The sequence below is a fragment of the Dromiciops gliroides genome, chromosome 1, assembly GCF_019393635.1.
Source record: "Dromiciops gliroides isolate mDroGli1 chromosome 1, mDroGli1.pri, whole genome shotgun sequence".
Taxonomy (NCBI): Eukaryota; Metazoa; Chordata; class Mammalia; order Microbiotheria; family Microbiotheriidae; genus Dromiciops; species Dromiciops gliroides.
Genome location: NC_057861.1, coordinates 403,865,989 through 403,881,759, shown reverse-complemented (window position 1 = coordinate 403,881,759; position 15,771 = coordinate 403,865,989). Strand labels below are relative to the sequence as shown.

Below are 15,771 nucleotides of genomic sequence, written 5' to 3'. Positions count from 1 at the left end.
TTCATGATTCCCATCCTCTGGACCATAAACCCCTAGGGATTTGTAGAGCTATGGAATCCACAGGTGCATATATGAATTCCTAAATAAACAAACACACTTTTTGTAGGATAGATAAAAAATTGTACATATATGAATTAAACAAATTCATTATCAAAAGTGTGACAAAAATTGTACTAGCTTTTTATTATATATTTTCTGAGTCAATTGATACTTTTTTTATTTTGGGCAGGGCAATAAGGGTTAAGTGACTTGCCCATGGTCACACAGCTAGTAAGTGTCAAGTGTCAGAGGTCAAATTTAAACTCAGGTCCTCCTGAATCCAGGGCTGGTACTTTATCCATTGCGCCACCTAGCTTCCCCCTGAGTCAATGGATATTTATAATATAACTACTATAATGTGGGTATGTAAAAAACTTTTAATACCAAAAAAATGTTCCCAGTACCCTGAAAGGTTGGGGACTACTATAGTTTAGTAGAAGGAACACACGAGTGACTGCTGGCAAAAATAGTACTATGAAACGGCCAACCCAAGCCCAACCCCCTAAAACCAGCTAAACAACAACAATTTGGTCCCAAATAAAACAAAAGATCAACAAACAAACAAGATGAAAGAAAAGAAAAGAAAGTCCATGGTGTAATCACACACAGGAGGATATAATAACAAGAGGGCATGCTATCTGTTCTGAATTATAGTCCTCTAAACTAGTGCCATGAGAATGCCATTACCTGACTCAAAAGGAATCAGGGCCCAGAGATGACAATCCCTAACTTGCTACTAGACTCCAAAGAGGGTTATAATTGGGGGGAGGAGTACAGAAACTACTATCAACCAGGCTTGCCAGTTGCCTTATTATAGTACAAAGACAAAAAGGCCAATGTAACTGGTAGCAGCCTGCTTTTCCTACCCTCTGTCCCTGAGCTAGAGGATTTATTAAGAATAACTAGTCATTTCAGAGCTCGAAACAGTAAAGGCTTGCAGAAAGGGGGGAAAGGAACTTCACTACTCACTCCTAGTGGAGAAACATAAGAAAAATCATAATAATATGAAGAAATATTGTGGGTTAAAAGAATTCAAGTATAAAACTCCCGAAAAGAGAAATTTTAAAATAATTCTAAGTAAAACCAGAAAAAAAATCTGAATTGACTATATCGACTCAAAGAATGGATAGAGAACTTGATAAAAAGAAATTAAGGAAAGGAAAGGAGTGAAAAAAGAATAACATTGGGATAACAAGTAACTTAAAATAGAAGAGAGGAAGGGCAGCTAGGTGGCATAGTGGATAAAGCACTGGCCCTGGATTCCGGAGGACCTGAGTTCAAATCTGGCCTCACACACTTGACCCTTACTAGCTGTGTGACCCTGGGCAAGTCACTCAATCCTCATTACCCCACAAAAAAAATGAAGACAGGAAACCTTTACATAATAGATTTCCTGAACAAGAAACAACCAACAAATTCAATGTTGCAAGATACAGTAGAGCAAAGTCAAAAAATAGAAAAATGTAGGAAAGTGTGAACATTTTTTTCCCCATCAAAAACAACTGATCTAGAAATCAGGATGAGGAGAGAAAATTTAGGAATCAATCACCAGGCTTATACCATTAGCATGATAAAACAAAAAATCTCGATGCCAAATTTCAAGAACTTACCAAAGGAAACTGGCCAGAACTATTAGAACCAGAATCTCTCTTCAAGAAATCCCAAACTTATCATAACCAGAAATATGAGTATGGAGCACCAGAGATTTCAGGTCACAGAAAAATACTGAAATCAATCAGAAAGACACAAATCACATACCAAGGATGTAAATCAAAGTTATACAGAATTATGCATTAAACATTAGAAAAGAAATAAAGGCAAAATTTTACTTAAAGGTGAAATATAAAATCCTGCAACCTAGAAAGATTTATATTTCTATATACTTAATACTATAGTGTGGAGGGAAAATAGATATTTAAAAGAACTAATTAATTTCCAATTATTCCTATTGAGATAACTGAAAGTGGGTAAAATCTTTAAAACACAAACTTAGAAGACAATAGAAAAACACAAAGTAAGACTAATTTAAGCAACTTGGAATTACAAATATTTCTTACAAAGGTTTGTGATAATATATGTAAAAACTTATATATAAATATATAAAAACAGCAGCTAGAACAGCAGGCCTGAACCTAGGAAAATGTGAGTTCAAATCCAGTCTCAGACACTTACTAGCTGTGTGACCCTAGACAAGTCACTTAAACCTGATTGCCTCAGTTTCCTCCCCTGTAAAATGATCTGCCAAAGAAAATGGCAAACCACTCCAATATCTTTGCCAAGAAAACTCCAAATGGGGTCATGAAGAGTTGGATGTGACTGAAATGGCTAAACAACAAACTACAACAAAATAAGAACAAGAGCCAATAGATAAGAAAATGAATTTCGACAAGATGGACAGCAAGTAATCAATGATAAAATCTAAAACAACTCTAAGATTTCATCAAATTGGGAAGGTGACAAAAGAAAAAAAATATGTATTGGAAAGGTTATGTGAAGTGTTGAGAGCAAGGACTATCTTTTGTTTTTCTTTGTATCCTTAGCACTTAGCACAGGGCCTGAAACACACTAGGTTCTTAATAAATGCTTCTTGACTGGCTATCTGACTGACAAGACACACTATTACACTGAGCATAGAGCTGTAAACCACTGTAACCATTTTGGAAAATAATTTTCAATTACACTAGAAAAGTTATTATTTGTTCATACTCTTTGTCCCAGTAATCCTACTACTAAATAAACACTCTGAAGTTTGTGTCAAATAATAACAACTATAATAACTACATTTACTGAGAGCTTACTCTGTGCCAAGTATTGTGCTAAGAAGACAAAAACATTATCTCATTTAATCTTCACGATAACCCTGAGAGGAAGATGTTATTATTATCCCCATTTTGCAGATGAGGAAACCAAGGGAAACAGAGGTGAAGTGACTTGCCCAGGGTCACAGAGTAAGTGTCTGAGGATAGATTTGAACTCAAGTTTTCCTGACTCCAACCCTGGAACTCTACTCACTGCATATTCCAAATATGTAAAAATACTTATAGTGGCACTTAAGCAATAACATAAAATTGGATGCAAAGTCCTTGGCCATTGATTGAGGAATATTTTAACAGATTCTGGTACATGAATATAATGGAATATTACTATGCTTCAAAACACACACAAAAAAAAACAAGAATTCAAGGAAACATAATATTTATATGAATTCATGCAAACTGAAGTAAGCAGAATAAAGAGATGCTACATCAATTTTACACTTTCTAACCTATCTCAATAGTACCTCACACCGATAATAATCTTAGCCTCTCACACATTCTTATCATGTGCCACTCTTGTCCATGTGTTCTCCCATAGAGCCTCCTTAAAAGATATGGAAGTCTTGGCCTAACTCTTTTTTGCAACTATCAGAGCAGAAAGAGGACATGTAGGACAACAGTCATATTCTATATTCCTATGTTTACTGGGCTGGCATGACCAAAGAACTTACCATGTAGTATCCATCCTTGGAACAACTAGATGGCTCAATGGACAGAGCACTGGGCCTACAGTCAGGAAGACCTGAGTTCAAATCTGGCCTCAGACTAGCTGAGTAACCCTGGGCAAGGCACTTAACCTCGATTTGCCTTAATCTACTGGAGAAGAAAATGGCAACCCCCATTGTGGTCAACTGCTCTGCTGGAGCAGATACCCTGATGTATCCCAAGGCCTTCTGGACATTTCCATTCACCCTGTGACTGAACAATTGATATTACCACATCTTTCCATTTGCCTTGAACTGTCCTACATATGCCTTCTTTCCCAATTATGTTTTGAGTCCTGTGAGAGTAGTGAGTATCTTTAACAGTATATTCTATGCATATTAAGCAAGCACTTAATTCTTTTTCATTCATTCATGACTTGTAGGCTGGCTCTCTTATTCAGTACACCACCCTACCTCTTATACACTATGCACATGTTAAATTCATTAGAAAACTGGAAACTAAAGTGCTACATCTGGTAGAGGAGAAGAGGAAGATCAATAACACATTGTTGAATTGAGACAAATGAGATATGATTTTGTTTGGAAGACAGTAAAGAGCCATTGAAGGTATTTGAGCAGAAAAGTGATCTGAGAGATTGATGAGTGAAATTTTTATCTTCTGGTGGTATAAAGGAAAAAATTGATAGGGGAGAGAATGGAGAAAAACTATTTTCAGGAGACTATTACAATAGTGCAGATATGTAGTAATGAGGGACTTTACTACAGTCATGGCAGTCAGAATATAGAAAGAATAAGTGGAAGAGTTGTTCATAGAATAATTGATTTTGAGGTGGCTAGGGAATGAAAGTCTAAATGTTTAACCTTTTATTTTGACAGATAGGAAAACTGAGGAACTGAGATGTTGTTAAATGTTAAGAGGTTAAAATTAAGTCCAAGGTCATTCAGCTAGGAAATGTCTGAGGCAGTATTTTGAATTCAGGTCTTCTTGTCTCTACGTTCATGCCCCTATATGCTGTGGATTATGTAGCAAAGTTTTAAAAGAAAGAAAGAGAAAATAGGATCAAGTGATCAAGTTAAGAGATTTATCTTGTTTAGAAGTTGGAACAACTCTTCAGCTTCTATAGGGAAGAACAGCATGTTGTAAGGGGATGTGCTCTCAAAGTCTCAGTTAAAGATGGAGGGGGTCCTGGTAAAAAAAGTTTTGGGAATCGAGTGGGTTGAGAATAGAACTAGAATTTTAATGGAGACCATGGAAGGTGCTAGAACATGGGGAATTGAGGTTATAGCGAACTTGGGGAGGAGTATGGGTATACCATATTTATTTCAATAATGAGACAAGGTTCATGGGACTGAGGACCAGACACAACAAGGAAAAGGTAAGCACATCACATCTTCCCAGACATTACAAGGGGTAATCATATTGTCTACTTCTTTTTTTACCCTACATAGAATACAGAAAAAAGAAATTAGTTGGATGCCCGAGAATGTTCTTCACTACCACTAATTTATTTAAAACCCTTTATTCAAACAAACATTCCTTACTGTGCACATGGTACCTTACTAAGTAAAGTTAGTATATTTTGTAAAGTATAATAAACAGCTGGAATATGTATGGTTGAATAGTTTTATGAGTTAGTTAATGGCATTGAAGTACCTCTTCAGGCTTCTTACTCATCCATTATTCTCTGTCTCATCTACAAACTGCTTTAAGAGCTATAAACCATCTTGCATATTCACACCTGGAAAGATATGACTAACTGCCCATGAAGAATAAATAAGTGTTGGGGCCTAAAAGCTCACAAGGCTCCCGAAAACCTAGCTTTCCTAATTTCCAGCCTAGTATTTTTTTCTATTTCATCATATAAATTTCAAGAAGATTTTAGAGTTAATTTTAGAGCTGAACTTATGTATAGGCAGAGTAAGTCATTGCCTGCATGTTATATTTTCAGGCTCAGGAGAGAGACCTCAGTGCAAATGTAATATATATTTGACTGAGGGTTGTGTGTGTATTCACATATACACACATGTATACATGTGTATATACCTATGTGCATGTATACATATATGTGTAACACATTATATATAAATATACATATATTTATAAAGACATACATGCATACAAATGTACATGATATATAAAATACACATATTTATATAGATATACACATATAAAGAAAACATATGTACATTCACACTGAGGAATAATTCTATCTATGTGCATGCATGTATTTGTATGTATTTTATGCATATATATATATAAACACATGTATGTGTATGGATATAGATAGATATAGATATATAGATGATATAGATATAGATACGCATGCACACGCATATATGCACACACATATAAGGCAGCTATATAGCATAACAAATAGAGTACCAGTCTTGCATTCAGATCCTGACTCTGGATACTTATTAGATGTGTAACCCTTGGAAAATAATTTAATCTCTGACCCAAAGTTTCCTCATCTCTTAAAAAAGACAGAGAGAGAGAATTAACTCAATGATTTCTAAGATCCCTTACAGCTCTAAATCTATGATCTTATGATAGATATACTCATTCACTCAGTGAATGGTAGATGAAATCCCCCAAATTTTAGTTTCATTTATTTATCTGAGAAATAATGATGCCAATTTAAAATGTTATTCCTCAAAATAATCTTTGCATTTTAAGCTATTCTCAGCCACATATATTTTAATGTGTAAATGAAGGATCTGAAGAGAGCAAGGGCTTATAAATACTTGGGCTTAGGAAGAGAGATTATAAAATGAAGGACAGGAGAGAGAGATGGAGAGCTAGGAAAATCAACATTATTCACTTTACAATTTTGCCTGGGGCTATCCCAGCTTAATGGTATATTCATAAGACTTAGTGCTCTTACAAAGGCCTTTAGTTAGTTGTCCTTCATATTTGAAGAGTACCAAAATGACCCAAAAAGAGTACCCTAAGTCAGGGTCAATATATAATGTGTCTGCCTGTAGCTGATAAGACCAGTACAAGCTCAGAAGGCCCTACCACAGGTCAGGCATAAATAGTCCTTATGGACATTTGGAATGGAGATGTCTCTAAATTTGAGCATCTCACATTTCTTTTGAGCTACTGCCATTTTGCTTTGCTCTTATAGCCCAGAGTCTTCTTTGATGCGGCACACCACACCAGTGTCTCCCATGCCTTAAATCGATTCCAGAGAGACCTTGAGAGTGTCCTTGCACTGCTTCTTCTGACCTCCATGTGAGCACTTGCCCATGTGAACTCTCTGTAAAGTAGTGTTTTAGACAAACGTATTTTTTACTTTATAACAACATGGTTAGCCCATAAGAATTACACTTCAGTAGAATTTAATGCTTGGCAGTTCTCAAAAAAGGACCTCAGTGTCCAGTACCTTATTCTGCCAGGTGTCAATGCTCAACCTGTAGTAGAGCCTTCCAAACTCATATTGGTCTGATCAGACAGTAGAAAAATTGTACATTGACCCTAACATAGTAATGTTGTTCCTCTTTGAGAATGAAGAATAACAACCAACCAATCAATCTTGCCAGGTGATCTTCAGAATCTTCCTAAGATAATTCAAATGGAAGCAATTCAGTTTCTTGGCATGGTGCTGGTATACTGTCCAGTTTTCACAGACATAAAACAAGGAGGTCAGCACAATGACTCTGTTGATCTTTGGTTTGGTAGGCAACCTAATACCTCTTCTCTTCCATACTTTTTTTTTCCTTCAGAGCCTCCCAAACACTGAACTAGCTCTGGCAATGCATGCATCAATCTCATCATCTATGTGGACATTACTGCAAAGAACATTGTCAAGGTAAGTGAACTTATCCACAGCATTCAAAATTTCTCCATTTGCTGTAATCAATGGTTCCACATATGAATGGTGTGGTGCTGGCTGATGGAGTAAACAATCATCTGTGAACAAAAAGTCACATACCAACTTTCTATCTCTCTACTTTATTCTTGGACAATTGCCTTTACATAATAATTAATTAACATGTAATAAGAACCTGCCAATTTCAAGGCACTGAACTATATAGTGATGGTTAAGTTAGAGATTAGGAATAAGGCTTGTCTTTGAAGATCTTAAGAGTTTAATAGGAAATATATCATTTTTAATGCAAAATTATGAAAATATGGAGCAGCTAAGTGGCTCAGTGGATAAACCACTGGCTCTGAAATTGAGAGCACCTGAGTTCAAAACTCATGTCAGTTACTAGCTATGTGACCCTGGGTAAGTCACTTAACCCCAATTGTATTAAACATCCAGGGCCATTTCCAGTCGTCCTGATATATATGATGCCACTGGACCAAGATGTCTCTGGAGAAGAAAGTGAGGTTGGTGACTTTGCACAGCACTCTCTCACTTAAATCCATTTTACTGCAAGTCATGACATCACTGCAATATCATGGTCCTCTTTGAGAATGAAGGACAAACAACAACAACATGAAAGAATATCCAGCTTTTAAAATAATTACATCATTGTAAAAGAAAAGAAACTAGACCAAGGTCAAAGAAAATAGGGCAACGGGCCTAGAAAAATGTTTATACTCTCTTTTTGTTTGGTTTTCTTGGTAGTCTATGTGGATGATGGATGGGAGATAGGGAGAGGAATTCGAGTAAATTATTCTTTAGTCAGATTCTTGGATTTTCTGTACACAGATATGTTAAAAGTGGGTGTAATAGAGGAGGATTCAGAAGGAATTGAGGGGAACAATATCGAGTCTGAAAAGATACAAGTGGTAAGATACATTTTTACTATTTAGTAAATTTAGGTTTAGCATTTTGTATTTAGTAAATTTAGTTTTAGTATTGAGGAAACTACGGTTATAGTAAAATATAGTTTTTGTAAGATGAAGTATTTTGGGGTTCTACTTCTGCAGCTGTGTACAGTCAAACACACATATGAGGCACAATACACATGCTCAATAAATGTTTTTGGAGAGAAAAAAGATATGGATGGGGAGTAGCTTATTGTGGGGAAATTCTAATTTATCTCTCCCCAGTGAATTTATTTCCTTGAGGAAATAAGTTTTGCTCTTTTTTAAAGGGTGATAGTGATATAATTATAACATTACAAATTGTAATAGGGAGGCATAGGAGACAGATAGAAAGACAGATGTTAATCCAGAAAAATATTCTTAAAGTCTGCAATAAAGTGCAAATTTCTAAACCAGGAACTGACATTGGAGATTTGAGTAAACCAAAGAAGACATAAAATACTATTTAGAAACTGTCAAGAAATTCACAAGAGATAAATCCAGAAGAAAAATCTTACTCCACAACAAATACAATCAGAGCCTTAGAGGGGAAATAAATGGCCTGGCTACAAGGACTACCTGTAAGAATACCTGCAAGAAATAAAACAAGAGATTAAAAATTATAAATGAAATAAAAGCTCTGAAGAAAATAAGTGTAAGGAGAATAAATGGCTTAGAACAGGAAGTTAAAAACCTTAGCAAAGTCATAGACTCCCTATAAATCTGAATACATCAAAAAGAAATCAATACATTTATTATAAAATAAATATTGGAATAAAATGAAAAGATTGATAAAATAGAAGGAAATATAAAATAACTCCTGTATGAAACAAGTGATTAGGAAAAAAAAGGTAAAGGAAAGATGATGAAGATAATGATGATTACCATTAATATTATTAACAGTATTATTTTAAAAAACACAAGCATTCTATAGTGATTTAAAGTTTGCAAGACTATTACAAATATTATTTTGTTTTATTGTCAAAGCAATAGTGAGAGGTACATGCAATTATTATCGCAGTTTTACAGGTGAGGAAGCTAAGGAAGACAGAAGTAAAGTGATTTGTGCCAGGTCAAACAGCTAATAACTGTCTGAAGCAGTATTTGGACCCACCTCTTCTTGATTCTAAAACTAGTACTCTCTCCACTAGTGCACTCAGGCTCCTTGAAAATCATTGCCAAACCAAAAAACAAAAACAAAAACAAAAACAAACCTGTCAGAACCAGAAGACAAAGTGAAAATCAAAAGAATATAATAGTTACCATCTGAAAGAAATCCCAAAATGAAAACTCCCAGTAATGTCTTAGCTTCCAGGTAAAAGGAGAAAATGCTACAATTATCCAAAAAGAAAGTTTAAGTATGAAAGAATTACATTCATGCCACACATGACTGAGCAGCCACCAAGATAAATGAAAAAACATCTTGGAATATGATATTCTTAAAGACAAAGTATATATCCAAGAATAATTATCTTATAAGAAAGAGTGCAATCCTACAAGGTGCAAAAATGAATCTTTAATAGACTATGGGACCTTGCAAGCATTCCTGAGGAAGAGATTAGTACTGAGTGAAAACTTTGAAATGCAAACATTGGAATCAAGAGAACCTTAGACAAGTAAGCTTATTTGAACAACCACAAATTACTCTTTAGAAAAATAGACAGATTTAAGTAATTATAGAGGGATTAATTGGTTAATTGTTCAACTTGCCAATATACCAAAAATGACAATGCTCTCTGAATTAACTTACTTCTTTTTAGTTCTGTACCAATCAAACTGCCAAGGTTATTTTATTGAGCTAGGGGGAACAAATAGCAAAATTAATCTGGAGGAACAAAAGACAAAACAGGTCTTTTATCAAAGGAAATAATGGTGGGGAGTTGAAGTGAAAAGGAAGAAAGCCCAATGGTTCAAGATTTCAAACTATACTACAAAGCAGTAATCTTCAAAGCTATATGATAGTAGTTAAAATAGAAAAGTGGCATAGAATAGAATAGATTAGGTACACAACATGAAAAGGTAAAAGAAAATAATAGACTCCATAATAGTTGGCTTCCATAAACCCAAAGAGCCTGAGAAAAAGACTCACTGCCAAGAAAAATGGAAAGAAGAATAGCAGAAATTAGATTTTGACCAACGTTTCATACTATATACCAACATTAGCTTCAAATGGATAGATCTAGTGGACCTATGGACTAAAAGGTTAGTTCATAAATAAAATAGAGCATCAAGGCAGAAGATAATTGTTGCAATTCTAGATAGGGGAAGAATTTTTAAATGAGTGAAGGTTAGGGAAAATTCCAGGAGATAAAATGGATAATGTTGATTAGATAAAATTGAAAAGCTTTTGAACAGACAAAATCTATGCAGTTAACATTAGAAAAGAAATCATTCATTGGAAAAAGACATTTGCAACAAGTTTCTCTTATAAAAGTTTGTTATGTAAAATATAAGTGGACTTTGTTCAAATATATAATAAGATTCATTCCCTCATAGATAAATTACCAAAGGACAAGGAAAAGCAATTCCCAGGTGAAAAAAATCTAAGATACCACATTAAAAATCATTCAAAAACTAATAATAATAAATACAAAGGCAAATAAAAACAACCTTGACACACCCTTTAAAATTATTAGATTGCTGGAACAGACATGGTAAGTCAGACATATTAATGCACTCTTAAGAAAATGGGGAGATGGTATAGTCATTCTTGGAAGCAATTAATACCTATACCCCACCCCTCAAAGACAAAGACCTGGAAACCAAGGAGAGTACCTACCAAATGGGAACTAGTTTAACAAAATGTCGTATATGACTATAACAGACTGTGCCATAAGAAATAACAAAAGTCACAGATTTAGAGAAACCTGGGGAAACTTACATGAATTTATATAGTGGGAAGTGAGTAGAACTAATGAATATTAAGTTATAAAGAAAAGCAACATGGAAAGGCTAAAGAATGGTAAACCAATGCAATAACCAACTATAGAGTGCTGGTGGTTAAGTATGCCTCATTTTGGTGATATGGCCAAGATGTATATCAATTTTGTTTCACTAGACTTATTTGTTACAAGGGATTTAGGGGGTTTTAATTTGGCTAGAAGGGAAAATTGGGGGAGAGTCAGAGATTGTGCTAGTGATGCTCCCCAAAAAAGTGGAAAAGAAAGAAAAGGGCATCAGTGAAACATTTTTAAATGTGCAAACAAGAAAACAAGGAGTTTCAGAGGGAAATACAGAAAAGCAAAAAAGCTTTGAATCTAATGTATTTAATTTATTATTTTTTAAAAATAAGAATGTCATGGAGATTTATGCTTTCATATCTTTTTATAACATCAGTCTTTTCTGTTCTTAGCATATAGAAATGTTTGTTATTGTTTGTCAAGTTCTGAAAAGCAAAATGCAAAAATTTTTAAATAAACTGTTTTTTACTAAAAGTTAAATTTAGAAGAAAACAATACCATTAATTAATGCTTTCGGGTAATCCCTGCCTTATTGCTATATCTAGTTTAAGAATCCACAGTATAAAAGACACAAGAATTTAGAGATGACCTAACAAAATGAATAATACATTCTTCACCTAACAATAGAAGTCAAAGAACTTGTTTCAGTATAAAGGAAAAAAGCATTGGACCCTAATTCAAATTCCATTTGAATTTGAATCCCTATTATGCCACTAACTTGTATAAACCTGTACAAATCTTCTTACCTCTTTCATCTTCAAATTACGTATCTATAAAATCAGAAGATTATGTCTTCCTTTATAGTTCTAACAATCTATGAATCCCATCAGGAAATAAGATACTGAAAAATGATTTAGGAGAGTGATTTTATTGACATAAGGAACTTCTGGAGGAAGAAACATCTATCAGTTGAGGCCAACATCCTTTCTGCAACTCATAGCCTTTGACCCACACCTACCCTAGTGTCCTCTTCAACATCTCTTGGAAACTGTGAGCTTCATTTCTGTCTTTCCATATCCTTGTATGGGTTTATGATCTCATCACTCAATGGACATTCCTCTCTTTAAAGTTACCAATTCTATGTTAATAATTCTAATGTTCTTTTCTCAGTCCTCATGCTTCTTGAACTATCTGTTACATTTGACATTGCTGACCACCATCTGCTCCTGGATATTCTGTCCTCCTGGATATACTCTCCTCTCTAAGTTTTTGTAATACTATTCTCTCCTGTTCTCCTAATACCTGCCTGATGTGATGTTTAAAACCTAAATGTGTGGTCACCTTAAATTAGAAGCTTTAGCACCAGTCTTTGGGCATTAAGCATTTATTAAAGCATACTAGGTATTTGTAAAAAGGTAAACATGTGGAGTTCAGAAAGTTAAGAAAAGGCCTATCTAGCCTAGAGTTCCAGCCTGGTCTGGTTCTTTCTCAAGTCTTCCACCATGAGCCTGTTTCAACCACGACCTGCCCCTCAAACTGAGTGTGGAAGCTTTTTATAGATTCGGAGCAGAGGCGGTCCTTACACAGTGCTTCAAGTTGATTGGTTAGCATCATCCAAATCCATTAGTTCACCTTCAGGTGGTCTTATGTTGAGTTCAAAGTCCTTAGCTTCTGAGATCAATACCTTCTTAAGGGCTTTCCAGGTGTGGTTACAATCTAATTAACTTGAAGTAGGCTAATCAGCAAAGTCAATCACTCTCACTTAATTCAATTTAGATTAATCTCCAGGTGGGCCTTTGAGTATCTGCCAAATATCATTATTTTCTCACACTGAGTACTCCTCACTCTCTTTTGCTGGTTTATCATCCATATCATGCCTATTAATTGTAGCTGTTCTGCATGGTTTTCCTAGGCCTTATTCTATACTCTCTTTACCCTTCTAGAAGCCTCATCAGCTTCCACTTGCTTAATTATCAGATAAATAGATAGATAGATAGATAGATAGATAGAGACAGATAGATGATAAATTGATATAGATATGCAAGCAGAGATCATATTGTTTGTGTGTTTATGTATTATATGTATATTTTTATATGTAAATATCTGGTAGACAGAGAGAAAGAGAAAGTATACCCAGTATCTTCCCTGACCTTTATTCCCTTATCACCAATTGCCAAATGAACATTTTGAATTGGATGTTATGGAAAATCTGAAACTCACTATTCCTCAAACTGAATTATCTTTCTACCCAGTTTCTTTCTTATTCGAAACATCCCTTTTCTATTAAAGGCACTACTAACCTTCTAGATTCCCAGGGTTGTAACATCAGCATCATCATGGAATCTCTGCTCTCCTAAATCCCACTTGTCCAAAGTATTGCCAAATCTTGCTCTTTCTGCCTCCACAGCATTTGGGAAATCTCTCCATTCACACAGATATCATTTTATGACAACCTTCATCATCTCTTGCCAAGATCATTTCAACAAACTCCCAATTAGTCTCCTTGAATCAAGTCATTCACCACCATAGTCCACCCTACAAATTGCTTAGTATCAAGGTATTTTTCCTTAAGTATAGATCTCTAATCATGTTACTTTTATGCTCAACCAACTCTATTGGCTTTCTCTTTTCTCCAGGATAAAATATACATTTTTCTGTTTAGTTTTTAAAGCCTGACATTGTGCTAAACTCTGGAGGCAAAGTCATGTAACTAAAGACATACATACATAAACTAGATAAATACATAAATGTATGCAGTGTCGGTAAAAGATAATCCCAGAGGAAAGACACTAGTAGTAGGGGAGATCAGGAATGGTATCCTTCAAAATTGAGCTGAGTCTTAAAAAAAGTCAGGAAAGCCAGCAAAGAATTTATTTCCTATAGAACAAAAACATGTACCTAGATTAGTACATACAAAAAACCAAAAACATACAGTGCCCTTTGGGAGGTGAAGGAGAACACTTGTAGCTATACTCATAAAAAACCCCTGTAGGTAGTTGTGTTTGTGATGAGCCTTGAAGACAGCCAGGGATTTGATTTTAAGAGGTAGAGGTGAAGGAAAAAGCATTCCAGGTATGTGAGATGTTTTGTGCAGTAAGTAGGGCAGTTTTGCAGAAATGTAGAATGAATAAGGGGACATAAAGTGAAATCAGTCTAGAAATATTCATTGGAGACAGAATATGACAGTCTTTAAATGCAAACTAGAGGACTATGTTTTCTCTTAGAGGTCCTAGGGAGCCACTGAAGCTTCATGAGCAGAAGTAGAACCATCAGACCATACCAATGGGGGAGAGAGACAGAGAGACATAGAGGCAAAGACAGAGTCAGAAACAGAAAGACAGAGATGGGGGAAGGGGGAGGGAAATCCCCTCTGCCCTAGCCTTTCAATCTTGAATCACAAAGAAGATAAAGTCTATTAGGTATTATAAGTTTTAAAGAGTTAACCCCTAAGGCCTCCTATCAGCAACTCTAAGAAAGAAACCCCCCCCCCAAAAAAAAGAGATCCAGAACTAGACAGATAAAACCATCAAAATGGAAATCAAACATCTTCCAAAGCAGATATTCACATTGAGAACAAGGAGAGCCTGCACGGATAGCAAAACAGGGAGTTCCTACCTTTCCTCTTTAGATCCAAGGACAGCTCATCATCTTGTATGGGGCAAAGTTCGGGATCCCAGGATTCAGAAAGCAGCTGGAGAAGTCATTGATTAACAGGTTTGCTGGCTGCACAGAGCACTGAGTGTGGCCATTGCATCAGAGGCTTCTTGCTCTGGCCATAGCAGCATTGGTCCAAATATCATGCCCCAGTTGTGCAGTCATAAGAGTTTTTGCTATCTCCCTGGGTAAGTGATCCAGGAGGCAAAAAAGTGTCTTAATTGGGGGATACAAGACCATAGCCTTAAAATAAGAGAAGATGATAGAGGGGTTGTAATATTTTTCATCAAATTCTTGAATTTCTGCCATGGAAAAGAGAGCAGTGAGTAGAAGTCCCAAGGAGATTAATTTTATCTAACCATAACAAAGAACACCCTAGCAATGAAAGCTTTTGGACAATGGAATAGACTGCTCTTTCAGAGAATTTGTACTAACTCTAAGATACTGTGATTAGTGCCCTGATAGGGAAATACAGAAGAGTGGTAGGTTAAATTTCCATACTTATTGAGGGAAAATAAAATGTGCTTAATTTCATCAAGGGAGACAATGATATTATTTTTTTTAAATGTTGACTGTTTAGATTGCTGTATATTAACCAGATTTTCCCTGAAAAGACATGAAATCTTCCCTGGAGATCTTCAAGAATAGATCAAAGATAAATCTACAGTTTTAAGGTGATTTAGGACAGTAAATGGGACCTTGTAGTCTAGGACATATGTCAAAGATATATACAAGATGACATTGAGCAATATGGGGGTGAGGACTAGGAGGAAAAAGATATTTTATATACCATGGGTACATGGGATTTAACTCTCAGAAATGGAATTTTCTCGTGGAGGTTGAGAAGTAGCAATCACAATTTGGGATGAGCAGCCAAAGTTTCCCTTCCCTCAACTTAATCATATCATCATCATAACTAAGACTGAGAAGCAGCCCTG

The 15,771-nt window shown here is 35.4% G+C and overlaps 1 long non-coding RNA gene across 1 annotated transcript in view; it reads right to left on the bottom strand.

Moving 5' to 3' along the window:
- Window positions 1-14,995, bottom strand: part of LOC122735333 — a 33,133-nt gene extending 18,138 nt beyond the window's left edge. The window contains exons 1-2 of the long non-coding RNA XR_006354121.1: window positions 14,795-14,995; window positions 1,650-1,764 (exon numbers count right to left, since the gene is read on the bottom strand). This is a non-coding gene — a long non-coding RNA (uncharacterized LOC122735333). The remainder of the gene's footprint in view (window positions 1-1,649; window positions 1,765-14,794) is intronic.
- Between the last annotated feature and the right edge of the window lie 776 nt (window positions 14,996-15,771).